Source organism: Leptosomus discolor, chromosome 1 (assembly GCF_034619465.1).
Source record: "Leptosomus discolor isolate bLepDis1 chromosome 1, bLepDis1.hap2, whole genome shotgun sequence".
Lineage (NCBI taxonomy): Eukaryota > Metazoa > Chordata > Aves > Leptosomiformes > Leptosomidae > Leptosomus > Leptosomus discolor.
This window is the reverse complement of record NC_141391.1, coordinates 678760-694511: the sequence shown is the minus strand read 5'-3', so window position 1 is coordinate 694511 and position 15752 is coordinate 678760. Positions and strand designations below refer to the sequence as shown.

The 15752-nt window shown below is 53.9% G+C and overlaps 1 protein-coding gene across 7 annotated transcripts in view; it reads left to right on the top strand.

The window, feature by feature from the left end:
* The window catches only part of STIM1 (stromal interaction molecule 1), a 95647-nt gene that overhangs the window by 12688 nt on the left and 67207 nt on the right, over nucleotides 1-15752 (top strand). The window contains exon 1 of one of the 7 annotated variants that reach the window (XM_086481576.1): nucleotides 9438-9458. The exons of the other annotated variants lie outside the window; for them this stretch is intronic. The gene's annotated coding sequence lies outside the window, so the exon portion shown is untranslated. Of the gene's footprint in view, nucleotides 1-9437; nucleotides 9459-15752 lie in introns of those variants that run through there. 7 annotated transcript variants of the gene reach the window in all.

The window sequence follows — 15752 nt, the reverse complement described above, 5'->3', positions numbered from 1 at the left end:
GCTAGTTAGGAGGAGAATAGAAACCCAGTATTGGAGCCTGAACAGCCCAAAGCGGGCTTCAGCCACTCCGTTCGTTTGAGACGGCGGAGGAAGGGTTTGGTTTTGGGGTGGCATGTTCGCCAGGGCTGCCGAAGGCAAGTGCTGCCCGACGAGGTGGTCAGCAGCTGCGTCCCCCCTCCAGGATGCAGATTTCCGAGGAGAACAGTTTCCCTTAGTTTCGATACGTGTTTTCATACCCGTTTTCCTCTCCTTTGTGCGAAGAGGGTGTGCAGAACGCAGCGCGGGAGCTTTGCCGAGCTGGGCAGCCCTTCCAGCGTGCCGCTGACGACGGTCAGGGTGCTCGATGGGACTGGTGCGTGGCTGCCCGCGGAGGGAAATCCCCTGTTTCCAATAGAATTTTTTTTTAATCTAAGTTCTCATCCGTGATAGCTTTAGCTGGTGTGTCTGTTGAAGGAGAAGCCGGCCGGCCTTCGTTCGTGCCCGCTGCCGAGGCCACCCTCTCTCCGGCACGGCCGCGGGGATGCTCCTGGCTCATGGCACGCCGGCGCCTGCCTCTGACCGGGAGATTCCTGCAGCCGGCACCCGTCCAGAGAAGGTCCTCGCTCCTCGCGCGCCTAGACCTGTCTCCTGCAAGTAGGCTTGGGAGCTGGCTGGTGGTAATACCGGTCCAAATAGAGATTAAAAGAAAAAAAAAACAGTCCAGAGAACTGCAGCTAGTGCTAGAGAGCGCATTCTCCTCATTTGTGTTCCTTTTGATCGCTGTCGTCTTCCAGTCGCTTGCCTTTATTTATTCACAGCGTAAATGAGCAACAGTTACAGCCATTATAAACCCATTTTACAGCCTCCTAGTCGCCGTGCTTGTCTCCACGCCGTGTTGGCACAGGAACAGCGTGTGCAGTTGATGTGAGGCCTCCTTTTTCTTTTTGGTATTAGTTAAATTCTTCTGGCATTACCAGGCTCCTAATGAAGGTTTGCTTACTTGTGCCACACCGGCTATGTGCTGCAAATACAATTTTGTGGTTTCTTGGACGTTGCGCCAGAATACAGCTGTCTTAATAAAAAAGATAAAATTTGCAGTGGAAAGAAAGAAGAAAAAGGTTCGATGGTTGGATAGAGTCTTTGTGTAAGCATTGGTGAAAGTGGACGTGAAGGCTTCAGTGCAGAAGGTGGGAGGGGAGACGGGCGTAGTGGAGGGGAGTGTGGATAAGGGAACTGCAGGGAGGTCGCCCGGTTTGAAGCAGAGGAGGAAAGCTCGTGGCACCTTTTCCCTTTATGCTGGTGCTGGAAGTAATATTTTCTGCCTGAAGAGTTAGAGGCGAGAGTCTCTTTTCCTATTTAACGAGGTACTGAAAAGATTCAGAGTCGTCCGGACTTGTGTTCCTGAAACACCTCTGTATTTGCGTTAGGATTTGGCAGGGAATTTGAGTGGTAGCCAAAGTTACGCCTTTAATAAACACAATTCTTTAACTTGAATGTAGCTGATGTTAAATAATGACTCAGCGTAACCCCGATCCGGTACAGCAGAACAGAAACAACCCAGAATTTTAAGCACTGACGGGGTTTTTTTTTTTTAGTCTAACATCCCCTAGTGCTGCTGCTCAGCTCCTAGTGCTGCTGCTCCTCCGGTCCCCACAGAGTCAGTGTCAGCCCGGGAGAGCTGCGAGGAATTACCACGCACTGGTGATGACTTTGAAAACAATCAGATATGGGGTAAATGTATAGCTCTTTGTAGGTCACTGTAAAGCGAGCGGGCTTTTTCTAGAGCTCCTATCATCAAATACAACCACCTAATAAAAAAAGAAACAGCCTGGGTGGGCTGAGAGCGGGACGTCCCCCCGTCCGAGGCCGTTGGGGGCTGGAGGCCGCCGAGCCGAAGCTGCTCCTCCTCCCCGCGGCCGCGTAACGAGGGCAGTGAGCTGCGTGTGCGCTGCAGCAGCCTGGAGATGAGCACGACAGCTCTGCTCTTCTGCTTCTCTGCGGGCCAGCGTCGCTGGTCAGAAGCCCAGAGAGTAAAAGCTGCTGGAACGGCAGTAGTTTGGCTTTGCTGGTGCTTTATGATCTGCTGCCTTCGAGGCGCGGCTCCAGCGGGTGAGAGGGACGTGGATGTGTCGGTAGCCCAGCGCTTGCCGAGCCCAGCGCTTGCCGAGCCCAGCGCTTGCTAAACTTAGTCCCTTGTTTCCTGGCCCGGGGTGTGCGGAAGTGCTGTAGAGGCGATAGTTCTGCTCCCGGGAGATAAATGCTACCAGCACGTCCAGTGACATGGTCCTGGGCTCGTACTGGTCAAAAGGCTTTGGCAGGACAGTTTCAAGGGAGGAACACAACACATCTTGGCTTGGTTTTTTTGGCAGATCAGCTGATGCAGCCTGAAAAAATAAGATAAACTTTTTCAGCACAAATGATTTTTTATTTTTTTTTTCTTTTCCCCAAGTGAAATGACCAAAAACTTGGCAAATTGAACTTCCCTGGTGCAGCACCAGCCCAGTCAGCCCAGCGGCCGGGTGAGGTGGGACGGCCAGGATGGCTCGGAGGGACTTGGCTCTCCTTCAGACAGACATACCGGCTGATGAGCAGCCGTTTTCCCCACAGGAGAGGCAAACGGGTGCCTGCTCAGGTGCCCCCCTCGGTTATTAATCTCTTGGGGTGAACTTTGACAGCCAACGAGGGGCCCTGAGCCTCCCCTCGGCGGGCACTGGGTACCCACCGTCAGCGTGGCCGGGGGCTTTGCCGGCCGCTCGAGCCGTGGGAGACTGCAGAAGTTTGCCCAGCGGTTTTTCAGAACCGTGGCCGTGCTGAGCAGAGCCAGCTGCCGTAGCAGGGCCCCCGCAGCCCCTTACCGAAGCTGGGGTTAAGATTGCAGGCGTTTCTTTCTTTTTAAAGGCTGCCCGGAGCACGGCCGCTGATGGGGCTGGAAGCTTTGGGTTGACAGGACCAGAAGCCAGTTTTGCTGCAGCTGCCTCGTAACTCTTTAACCAGAGGGGGTGTGTTCTCCACTGAGCCGTCCAGCCTGTATCTGAGAAATCTTCATCCTGCCGAGAGCAGGGCAGCCACTCGCTCTGTTGGCCGTGTCGTTATAACTACCTGCTTCGTGTCCCTTGCAAGAAGAGACCAGCCGCGCCTGTTTCTGTTAGGATTTAACTGTTTTTAAGCTGTGACACTGAAAGAACAGCATTTTTCTCTTCGTGTTTGTGCAGTAATCACAATATTTTTGGTTTTAATTTGGATACTGGAAGCTGCTGTCTGTCTTGAGTTTGGTGGTTCATGTCATGCGGAAAGTCATGGTCCCTCCTAGATGTGTTTTACAGTAATAGTTTTTTAAAATGAGACTGTTTTTTTCTTATTCAGAAGTGCATAGCTTAAATGGCCTCTCTATTGTTGGAAGCTGTGGTAGTCTGTAATTAACTTAAACGTAAATTAAGTGTTCTGTTTCTGAGCACAGCTGATGGACACTTGGGTTGACTGCTCATGTTGGTCATGAGCTATTATAAGCTGCTGTTTGATTCAACTTGAAATCTGCATTCTGACGTCTGCCTTTTCAACACTTGCGTGCTTTGCTGGCGGAGCTTTAAAGTTCAAAGACGGCATCTTGATAAGAATATTGCCGTTCTGAGGAGACCGTTCCGGTACACGAAGTGCCCGTTAAAGCGTGTCTGCCCCCGGTACCTGGCGCGGCCGGGAGGACGCAGAGCACGGGTGGCGCTGAGGAGCGGGGTCGCGCTGCCAGGAGCGTCCCGCCGTGGCAGCGAGCCGGCCCCGGTGACCACACACGTCTCTTCCTTTCCTGATTCAGTGGCCTGCCAGCTGCGCTGCGGGCACCCACACGTGTGGGACGGTGTGGGAGAGGGAGGGAAAATAATTTCTGTAGTCCCAAAGCAAATCCGGAGTTCTGCTGGGAGTCGTTCCTTAGCCAGAGGCTGGTTAGCGCTCTGCAGCGCAAGGGTCCCGTACCTCCGCACCTGGACTGTAAACCCGTCTGCCTGGAGGATTTATGCCGTGCCGAAGAACAAGTCTCCTTGATTTATTTTTTTGCCCTCCCTGTGCTGCTCCGCACGCCCAAGCACCCGCCGTGCTGCGGCAGCACGCTGGCTTCGGGGACCGCAGCTCGGGCTTTTCTGGAATCGGACTCTCCTGTTCCCTTCCCAACTCGTGCGTGATTTATCCTTCCCATTGAAACGGTGGGGCGAGTTTCTTACCGAATAAAGAGTTACAGAAAAGATACTGTTTGTTCAGCTGAAATAATGACGAACGGGGTCAAACTCAACTCCGGTCTTCTGGCTTCGTGCCCGGGGCAGCTTTGAATGGCGCTTTCCATCCTTGGTGCTTAGAAATAACGAAGAGAGATTGATCACCTACTTTCTAGCTGGGAGTTCAGGAGCTGGTAATTAGATTAACCATTGCGCGGGTTTAAACAGCACGTCTGACCCGTGTCGTACAGCGCGCGTGGGGTCGTGTGGTTTGGGTTGCCGGACCCGTGAAGGATGGAGATGGTCCGGGGTGGTGGGATGTGCTCTTGGTCCTGGGGGGTTTCGAGCCAACGTTGTGAAACACCCTGGCTGCAGTCTTTAAGACGTCTCTTGCTTCCTCTGGCATCGCCGTAACTCATGCATCCTCTCCAAATTACTGCCGGTGGGCTCAAGCGCGGTGTTCTGTGGCCGAGTGGCAGCAATGGCTTTCGGGCTGCGCTGCCCAGCGTGAGCCAAACGGCTTCTTGGTCTGGATTAAAAGCCCCCGAGTGCGGTGTCATCGTGCTGCCCTGTGGCTGTTGGGCTGTCCGACGCCCCCACTGGCTGGTGTTTGGCAAACTGCCTCTCTCTCCTGCTTTCATTTACCTGAAACCCGCCTCCTGGCTGCGCACCTCTGCCCTGCTTTGGGCAAGAGCACGTAGTAAAACCTGTGAGGTTGCCTCTCCGGTCTGCTTGGTGGGAAGCAGCGGTGCAGGCAGCAGCTAAATCACGGCTTAAAACCGGTGGGGGGGAAAGGTGAGTTGCCGGGGCGTGGGTGAACCCCGGTGTCTGGTCAAACGTACAAGGACGGGTTGTATTTCCAGCAGGTTCTGCGCTGCCAGCTTGCGGTGAAAGCATGCGGGCAGGGTAGGCTTGGGGTAGGCTCCGGGGGGATTAAACGAGGTAATTTAACAAAGTCAGCGGAACAACAGCCGCGAGAGCAATGGAGCCGTGCTAAGGAGGAATTCAGCATTTTCTGGTCTCTTCCTCGTGTTTTTTGCTTATACAACTGTGTTGCTTTAAAATGCTGTGCACGAACACGGATTGCATCACGCTGTGTGTAGAAGACGAGGACCACGTTGTCCAACGACTTGCCGGCTTGCCTTTTAAAGCCTTGGGAGATTTTTGAAAGACCATCCTCAGGGGCAGGAGCAGAAGTGGTTTGTGATAGCTCTGAAATTGCTGCTGCTCCGGAAAGCGCTAATGGCCGTGTCGTCCTCTGGTCTGCAGGCAGCCGGGCTTGGGAGCTTGCCCCTTAGCGGTCTTCTCAAGCTGAGGGTGAGGTTTTGGGAGATGCTGAGCTGACAGAATAACAGCTTGCGTTGCTGCAAAGCAGTTGCTCCTTCCCTCCTGGTTCCGGCAGCACCTGCTCCCGCCCCCCCGGCAGTTTGGCGCTCAGCAGAAGCGATGGGTCTTGCACGGCCCCGAGGGGCGCTTGGGGTGGTGGTGTCGGGTCTGTGAGCAAGCTGCCGCTGCAGCGCTGAGGAGGTCTGGCTCGGGGATGCTGGAGCCAGGCAGGCAGACAGACAGACAGACAGACTGACTGACTGACTGACTCACGGTCCTCTGGTTTGGTAACTTGGAGGTGGCGGCGTCGGCGTCTCGAGGGTTGCGTGTCACCTCCTGCGGCCGCAGGCTGGGTGCAGTCAGCCCTGCTGGGACCCCGCCGGGGTGAGCAGCCGGCTCCTTCCCGGGCCGCTCGTGGTCAGCGTCCTGTTCTGTAAAGTCACCTACAGCAAAAAGTCACTTTAGTCCATGTGTTATTCGCCAAAGTGCGCTGCGGGTGTGGATCTCCCGGCTGTGCCCTCCAAGAGGAGCGTTTCCATTTTCCCGTGCAGCAGAACAGGGCATAAAACGTCTGATTTAGCCCATGTTCCACGACGAGTCATTTCAGGACTTTCTTTTCTTTTTTTTTTGCCTTGAACTGGGCTGGCCTCTTTTGGTTTTTTTTTAGTAGCAACCTTTATTAGTGAAGCAGCATCAGCTCAGCTTCCAGCCGGGCCGGGCCAGGTTTGCTGACAGCGTGGTGGCCGTGCTCCGCGCCGTTGTGCCAGCACGACACATGCCTTCCCGCGCCTCCGCGGCAGTGCTGCTCGAAGTTTAATTGCTTTTTATTTTGCCTTTGTATCCGAAGATGGTAGCTATTACTTTGGGGCAGAAGAATTGTAATTTAGGAACGCTTGCCTTACGACAGCGTGCTTTTTATTTTGGTGTTTTTTTTTTTTTTTTTTGCCACCGTTGCTGCTCCTAATTAGTGCTCTTTGTATTGGGAGCTTTTACGTTCTTTTTGTGTACGGAGCATTGTCACCTGGCAGTAACTAGTCACAGGGCAAGAGAAGTACATGGGGATTAGGTTAATCTAATTTAGAGTTGCAATTAGTGGAAACAAAGATGCGCTGGGTTGTACCAGGGGAATGCGGAGCCGTTCCCCTGCCCGTGGGGAGGTCGGGATCCTCCCTCTCGCCGGAGGGGAGCTTTGTGAATGCCCTCCTGCAGCTTTTCATGCAGAGCGGTGTCGCTTTCTTCTTCGGTTCCCTTCATCCCTTGCTCCTTTCCTTACCGTTTATCACGTTACATGGGAAATCTGGTAGAACTGCATTGCAAAGAGCACTCCCTCGGTAGGCTGAGACCTCCAGGATCTCGGTCTTGTACCGGGGCTCCCGGCTGTCGCGCGTGTAGAGCCAAACTGGTCTGCGAGCACCAAGAATAACAGAACTTGGGTTTTCTGCGGATTTATGTCCTTTGTTCATGAGCTGCTTCCTCCTCCTCCTGCTTTCATCTCCCCACCCTCTTCCCCTTCCAGCCCCGTGCCATCGGCTTTCTCCTCCACTGTCTGCTGGGGCCGTGGGTCACCCACGTGTGCCTGCCGGCCTCGGGTCCCCCTGCACTGGTGTCCTGATCCTCGTGGAAGGCATTGGAGAACTGCATGAGATGTTTCTTTGAGTTTGGGGAAGTTGGAGGATAACAGAGTGACCAGGAAGGTGGGTTTTGTTCCTGAAGAAGTCAAGCTAACAGTTGCATGCTGCTCTCGAGGTCTAGGAATTAATTTGCAGAGCGGCGTTTTACTGCTGGGTCTGCAGCATCTCGCCTTAGCATGGCCTTGCTCTCTTAAATGGGAGGGAAAGACTGCTGGTTTCAGGGGGAAAAAAAAAAGAAGTGCTGTAAATGAGAAAGTGTTGTGAACTACAGGGATGTGCCTGCAGTGAGCTTGCCGGATGCAGCAGCGCGGTGATCCCACACGAGGGTTTGTTTGCCAGCAGCAGCTGGTTCCTTCTTGCCCGTGGAGCGGAGTGTGTGCCGTCTCCGCCAGCAAAGGCTGTTGTCACCGTGTTTTCTGCTCTCTAGAGTTTCTGTGAAAATCATCAGTTCTTGGTAAGACACAGAAGGGATAAATAAGGTTATAATTGGGAGAAGCTGTCCTTGTATGGCAGCGTGGAAATGGTGCTGCTTCGCCCGAGTTAATTATGCAGAAGCTGTAGGGATGTGGGGAGTCCTCGATTGATTCCCGGGCTGTTGCAAGACAAGGAGGACTGGCAATGCGTGCAAGAGGTCCTTCTGGCTTGTCCTCTCGTGAAACTTTTCCTTCTGGGCCAACGTGCTCCTGCAGCTGTCCTCTGAGCCCGTGAAGCCAAGAGAGGTGGGCTTTCAGCCCAGGGGGTTCTAGCAGGAAGAGCAGAAGAGAAGGCCACCCCCGAGAAAGCCCCCAAAAAGCAATGGTTCTGGAAGCTTTGCTTTGCTCCACGTATCGAGTGTTGCTGAGATGTAGGTGAATGAGAGGCTCGGGGTGTAAGCCTGGCCTTTGGGTCAGTCCTGTGCTATGCATCTCGTAAATCTGCTCTTACTGGAAATCTCTTTCTGAATTCCGAAGGAAACTCCCCAAAGTAATGAACTGAAAAGTCAGTAGAACGTAATGGGGAGGTATTAGTGTGAACCGTCTCTGGCCAGAGGAGCTGTTTGGGTCTGAAGTGCTTCACCAGTGAGATGTCAAACCTTTGTGGCAATGGAGCCTTGAAAGGAAGGCTTGGTTGGAGCGCTGGAGCTGCTGCCTGCGGTTCTGCTTGCTGGCCTAACCGAGGGTAACCGAGAAGAGAGGGTTTAGTCCTCCCGCTGTACCACGTAGGCTCACCTTTTCCCATCCTTTCCTTCCTCTGCAGCGGGAAGCACAAGGCTGCGGCGCTTCGGACTGGAAGCCGTCTGTCGGCTGTGCGGCCTGTGTGCCCCCGCTGCGGGCTGCGTGGGATCAGGTTTGATCCAGCGAGGGGTTCGCTCACCTCTGAAGCAAAGGCATTTTGCTTCAAGTTGCTTTAGATGTTCCTCAGCGCCTCCAGTTTGTGGTGCCTGCGTGGGCAGGCCCGCTCGGCTGTTAGGAGCGATCCGTGGCTCTCCTCTCCTCCTGAAGCCGTCGCCTTTAGGGCTTTACGTCGTCTTTACGCACCCGGCTGCGCAGGAGGACTCAGCCCGTCGCAGGCTGCTGGTGGTGGCTGGGAAGGTGGGCGTCCGCTCGCAGAAGGTAACAGGGGAGGAGTTGCACACCCCTCAATATTTAAGTAGTAAGATTCCCCAAGTATCAGAAATACAAGTAGCTGCAAAGCAAGAGCTGCTTTCTGTGCCCAAGCTTGCTGCCGCTTGCAGCTGCTTTTCCTGGTTAGGCTGATGTATGTCTACCAGGAAGCGAATATTTTCTCTTTTGAACCTAATTAGAGCGAATAAAGAGCCTCCAAATTTTGCAGATTGCTTTTTAAAGCAGTCTTAATATTAATAATGAGGATCGCGGTTAAAAAACCCAACCAAACAAGAAAGCCAAAACACCACTATTATAGCTAGCTATGAGCAAAAAATCGTGGGGTAAAATGCCCTTTAGACCCAATTTACTGATGTGTGCGGTTTTGTACTTGAGTCAGCCGATGTAATCAGTCAGGTTGCGTCACCAGGGGGGTGACATAATTCGGGAGACAACGATCAGCTCCGTTTGAAGGAGAAGAAAATTGAGTTAGGAGTGCGAGCGATAGGGGAAGACGTTTGCTTTGGGAGGAGTCGGTGTTCGGAGCAGGCTGGCTGCAGGAGCGCCCGTGGTCCTCCGTGATGTGAGCTACCGCCTGTCCCAGCCCCTGTCCCTTAGATGTTCTTTACTGCATGTCCCATGGGGCCTGAAGCCTCTCCTTCGAAGAAAAGGGTGGTCTGTGTCGTGGCCGTGGTGGCAGCAAGGGCTGGGTGACCCCCGCAGCAGACCCTCCGCAGGTACCCACGCTGCTTCCCAGCCTAGAGCCTGTTTGGTCGCTGTTATTCTGCAGGTTCTTCTGTCACGCTTTCGTTTTGACTTTCCGGAGGCAGCTGGAGGAGGGCTGACTTGTGTTTGGGTGGATGCCGGTGGCACAAGGTCACATAGACTGGGGATAAAGCAGGGTTCCCCCCGCTGCGCCGCGCGGGAGCCGAACAGCTCAGCTTCGAGCTGGTCTGGCAGATCTTCTGCTTTTGGAGAGGCAACCGCAGCACGGGCGTGTTTCTTCCTAGCCTGCAGAGCACTTCAGACTTGTTTAAACTCTCCTTCATTTTGTAGGTTCTTTGAAGCGTTGTGTCTCCTTTGATCCTAGGGTTGGCCTCCAGGAGAGTGCTGTGCTGGGGGTGGATGGAGCCAGAGCAGCTCTCATCTTTGAGGCTCACAGGGGTACGGTGCTGTCCCCCCTGACACCCCAACCCCCCCGCCTCTGGTGTTACTCTGTGCTGTTGGGCAGCAGCACGGTTCAACTCAGGGAACAGCCAAACGCACATTGTTGTAGCCTGTGCGAGTCACATCAAGCCCCAGGGAGCGTTGGAGGGCAGAGGTGTCCCTTGGAGGGACCCAGACAAGTAGGAGAAGTGGGCTGGCCGAAACCGTCGTTAAACCTGGAGTTTAGCAAAAGAAAATGCCCAGTCTTACATCTGGGATAGTGTAACCCTGCTCAGCCCTGGGCTGAGGGCCAACTCTCTGGGAAGCAGCTTTGCAGAAGAGGATCTGCAGATCCTGATGAAGAAGTTGCCCGTGGGCAGAGTGCCCTTGGATGAGGGGGTCCCTCAGGTCCAGGGAGGAGGTCCCCCCCGTTGATCAGGCACGTTGTGAAGCTGTGCCTGGAGTACTGTGTCTGCTTTGGGGCTCCCCAGTACGGAAAAGGTGCAGACGTGCTGGTGTGAGCCTAGCAGAGCCACCAGGGTGACTGGGGGCACTGGGGTGGTTCAGAGGGGGCAGAGGAGGGCACAGGGAGAGCTCACTGCTCTCTGCAGCCACCCCATCGCCAGAGACGGAGCCAGACCCTTCCCAGAGGTGCTCGGCGCTGGGAGGAGAGCACCCACGGGCTGCAGCACGGGGAACCCTGACCAGGTGTAGGGGGGGAGTTACTGTCACAGTGGTCGGGCACTGGAGGGGCCCGGAGGGGTTGGGGGGTCTCCGTCCCGAGAGACCTGCCCTGACTTAGAGCTGCTTTGGGAGTTGAACCTGGCTGAGCTCCAGAGGTCCCTTCTGACCTACGTTATTCCATGATCACGTTTTTACGAGTCTGGAATTTTAATTGACATCTTTGCTGTATAATGCATTGCTTTGGGGGTAACTTTGGCTGGCCTTGAGGTGAATACTGTTCTATTCTGGTCTTGCCTGAATAATAAAATTAGGAATATGTTTGTATTTGGTGTTAGGCATTTATGAGTACTCTCTGAGAGCAAGAAGGGAATTCTGTATTTCTCTGCCACCTCGTGAAAGCTACCACAGTTTTTGTTTCTGTTGCAACATGAAGCTATATCTCTTGAGCTCTTCTGGCTCCCAGTATCTTTTTGCAGTGTGTGTCTTGTACTGGAGCACCAAGGGCTGGGGACTGGGAATTCCTGGCTTTGGGCAAGCACTGCTGCAGTAACGGCTCGTGTGGGTCAAGGACGATGAGATGGAATGGCAGAAATATTTGGGGGTTTCCTTTGATTTCTTCTTAGCTTGCTTTGGTGTCTCAGATTTTTCAGGCAAGAGTGACTCACTCATCCATTATGTGGTTTCCTGACTTCAGGCAATTTTTCCCTCACTTAGAAGATAGTAATTACTAGTTTCGCATCACGGTGCGCAGCAGCCAGCGTTCAAAGCCGCGTGCCGTGGGCTGTGGCAGGCTGGAGTGGCTGACTCATGTCTGCTACAGGTTTTCGGATCGACGCTGATTTCTTCCCGCCCCTCACTGAGTTTGTGTCTTTCAAAAATATCTGTAAGGCTGTTTTTTTGGCTGTGTAATGATCTCCTTGTCTCTTTACAGAGCAGGAGTGTTGATCCTGGGGAGGGGGTGCTGCAGGGTTAGCCAGCCCCCTCGGTTCCCTCTGGTGCAGGGACCGTGGTCCTCCTGCCCAGCTCCCCAGCTGCGCCCCGCCGTGCCCAGGCACTGCATTTTAATGGCAGGCGCAGCATGTTGTTCCCTAAAACATCACCTGGGGTGAATGGAAGGCGCTAGAAAACAAGGTGCATGTCAAGCATTAACCCCTGGATCCTGCTCCAGCCAGTGGTGGTTTTCCAGCTTGCAGAACCCAGCCCGATTGTGGGGGGGGTGTGGGGTGTCCCACCTCTGACCCCACTGGGCGCTGACAGCTCCCAGCATTGCGAAGGAGCCAGTGTCCTTAACCTCTGAAAGCACCCTCGTTCGCGTACTGATGATGCGAAACTAATAACTATTATTTTTTAAGTGAAAGAAAAACTGCTAAAGGCCAGGAAACCGCGTAATGGATGAGTGAGTCATTCTCGCCTGAGAAATTTGCACTGGAGAGGCATTTGAGGGATAGGTGTCTTAGAAGGAATATTTACCGCTGAAATATGTCATGTACTGAAGGTCGTGCCCAGCTCAGGGGTGTGCTTCTGTGAGCCGCAGGGAAGCCTGCGACCTCCCACTGGACACGAGCCCGGGACCGTTCTGCCGGAGGGTTTTCAGCTGGGGCTAAAGGAATTTTCTGGGCCTTCAGGCTCTGTTTCTCGAGTACTTCCCGGTTGCGATAGCGTGCTCGGGGGCTGCGCAGCCCGGGGTGCCCTGCTCTCTGCACGCCTGCCCACCTCCGGGCTGCTTGTGCAAGGCCGGAGGGGGAAGCACATGGAGCAGGACCACAGGAGCTGGGAGCGAGCTGGTCCGAGGCGAGGGGTGGGATGGGCTGGGAAGTAAGAGCTGGCTCGGTCCACGTGCGAGCATTTGAGGCCCTTCCCGGGGGAGAGGTTTGTTACTCGCTTGTGGCAGGGGCTGGACTTTATTTGGGTTGTGCAAGGGGTGCGGAGGAAGGAGAGCTTGAAGGGGCGTTGTTTGGCGGTTTCAAACTGAAAGAGGGGAGATGTAGATGAGATATCAGGAGAACTTCTGTATCGTGAGGGCGGTGAGGCACTAGCCCAGGCTGCCCAGAGCAGCTCTGGCTGCCCCCTCCCTGGCAGGGCTCAAGGCCAGGCTGGATGGGGCTGGGAGCAACCTGGTCTGGTGGGAGGTGTCCCTGCCCATGGCAGGGGGTTGGAACTGGGTGGTGTTTAAAGTCCCTTCCCACCCAAACTGGTCTGTGATTCTATCATTCTTTCAGAGATGGATGTTTGCAGTGAATACATGGGAAGAGGTGCTCCTGAGATTCCCAGTTCCTGACTGGGAGCATGCTCCAGCAGTGCCTGTCCTCTGGTGCAGACCTCTGGTGCACCCGCTGCCCTCGCTGGCACGGTCAGCTGGGGAGCCAGGTGAGCTTTCCTTCCTGGAGGATTCGCTCGTGGGGGAACCATCCCTTGCGCTCTTCAGGAGTGTGGGTAGAGGCTGCTTGCGGAAATTCCCGCATCATCGGAGCGCACGAGGAATTGCTGCTGTTCTTACGTCCATGAGCTGCAGATGCTGGTGCTCTGGGAGCCCCCTGAAGCTGTAGAGCCAAAGCTGGAGGAAGGAGAGGTTTTTATTTAGCCAGTGGCTAGTGCTTTCTGGTGTTTGCAATGCCGGTGGGTGTCAGATCTGTCTGTCCGCAGTTACCCGAATTGCTGCAGTTTCCAAATGACCCCAAGTATCAGCAGATTTAAATGAATTCGTGAAACTTTACCTGTCTCCAGTGAAGTTGCTTCTGAAGAACACCATCTGTGAAAGGACAGTCACGTTGAGTGAGGAACGCCCTCAGAGCCAAATCCGGATGGCCTCACTGTTTGGTACAGGTTTAGTTGCTCACTTTTGTTTCGTCCCAAAGAGAAGGAATGTGGAAGCAGTTAGGTTGCTTAGTTTGTTGTTGTGAAGTAACCCAAGCTCTAGTTATTTAAGCTCATTAGAGCTTTCTCCTGCCTGTGGGATATTTTGGCTCTTGCTGCTCACCTTGCAAAAGGGCTCGACGTGGTATTTTCTAGCTGACTCTTGGCAAAACCGCTTTACCTTACAGGGTGGTACTAAAACAACTTCTGCTATCTTACTGAGACAGCCCAACACAAATATTACGCAGTCCTTGGGCCTGAAGAAAGCAAACAAAAATTTATCAGGAAGGAAGTACATGAAATGGGCGCTTTTGAGGCCGGAGCACCCAAGCAAGGTGCCAAGATCTGGTCCGGAGAGATCTGAGAGCAACGGGGAGGGCAGAGTCATACCCAGACACTCCGTTGGCGGTGTGGGCAGGAGGTGGGATGCGCTTGCATAAACGGAGTGGGCTGTGTGTTGAGACAGGACGGGCAGAAGGAGGTGTGGGCACTGCCGGGACGGGCAGATACAGCCCAGGGTGCGAGATGGGGTTGGTGGTGGCTCCTTCCTACCCCAACGAGGGGAAATTAGGTTTTGTTTGGGGGGGGTGTGTGGGTGTCTGATTTTGCGGGAGGATGTTTTTTAATGGGCTGGAAAGAGCAAACCATTTGCCGAGGAAGAGTTGCCCAGAGCAGCCGTGGCTGCCCCCTCCCTGGCAGGGCTCAAGGCCAGGCTGGATGGGGCTGGGAGCGACCTGCTCGGGTGGGAGGTGTCCCTGCCCAGGGCAGGGGGTTGGAACTGAGTGGTCTTTAAAATCCCTTCCCACCCAAACCCTTCTGTGGGTGGGATGACAAAGGTTTGTGGTGGAGGGGATTGCCTGGAAGTGGGGGTTAAAAAGGGCTTTGCTGCTGGTTGCAGGGAAGAATGAGGATAGTTGGAAGAAATGGGATGAAGCTTTGCTGATATTAAATCCGTAAATTGTTGCACGGAGAAGATGAAGAAGGCTAATTGCAATCAGTCATGAGAGAATTAATCATAGTAAATAAGTGCTGAGCTTGTGCCAAGGAGAGGAGCCCATTTGTGGAAGGAATTTTGCATTTTTAATTGTACAGCCGCTAGGTCGTTCAGCAGAGTCACTTTGCTGCTTGATTCCTTCCTGTACCTGGCTTAAGCTGACGGTGGTGACGGGAAGTGGCCGGGGGTCTCGGTGGATCGCTGAGGGCTTTCACCTCACCCTTTCGCCTCGTGGAGCTTTGTCCTGCCGGCCCTGAGAGATCAGGAGGTTTGCCAGGAACCCACAGCCGCCCTTAGAACGGGGGAGGCGGGTTTGGCCCCGTGGATCCTGCACGGCTTGTTTCTCCGAGCGCTATTATTAGATGGTTTGCCAACATTTTCGGTTGGACCTTTCGGCCGAGGCACCCAGGGGCGTTGTGACTTCCCTTAAAAGCAGACCAGGGATCAGACGCTCCCATCATTTAACTGTCACTCCAGGCCCCGCAGTTTCAGAGGCAGCAGCAGCAGCAAGAGGACGTGAGTGGTTTAGTGGCGTTGAGCCAGACGCTGGCCTGAAGGCTCTGCTTTGTCCGCTCCCGCTGAACCTCCCTTCGGCCGCAGACTTCTACCTGCGAAAACCGCTGTGAAACGGCCGGCTGGGGGGTCCTGGGCTCCAGGGGAGGTGGGCAGATGGATGAGGTCCGTGTTTGCAGTGCCCCCGAGTTGTGTGTGACCCCTTGATGTGACACGGGTCGCAGGCTGCCGCTGCCTTCGGGAGCAAGGCACCGTGCCGTGCCTCTGCACCTCCCAGGGCAGCAGTTTGACTGCAGGAGGGAACCGTTTCAGGTGGAACAGGGAAACAGGCGTGTGTTAAAATCCCAGTTTTGGGTTGACAAATTCACTTTCCTTTTTTTTTTAACAAAAAAAAAGATTTTATATGTGGATTTTGATATGCATTTTTGGACAAGTATTGTGCGTTAAACATGGAGTAGTGGCTGACAGTTCTCTATATAGTAAATAATATCCAGCTGTACAGTGTAAACTTGTAGTATAAAAATACTTGGAGTACTTTTCTGACAGCGGCAGTGGTTGTGTACTGCTGTAACTTTGTCAAGCTCTGTCGTTTGGTAACTGGAGCCGGAAAGCTGCAATTCTTCTGCCCTTTCTTGCCCTGCTCACCACGCTGCTGCTCTGTAGCCGTGCACAATACCCCGATTCCCTGTCATTTTCCTGACTCTTCACGCGGGAGAACGGTCGTCTCTGGATGCATTCCTTACAAAACCCTTTAACGTCTTTGTTGAGATTTATGATGTTGTCCTTGGCATTTTTTTTGTATGGAAAACCAGAGTTTTAGGTGAGGAACCCTGAGCAAGGA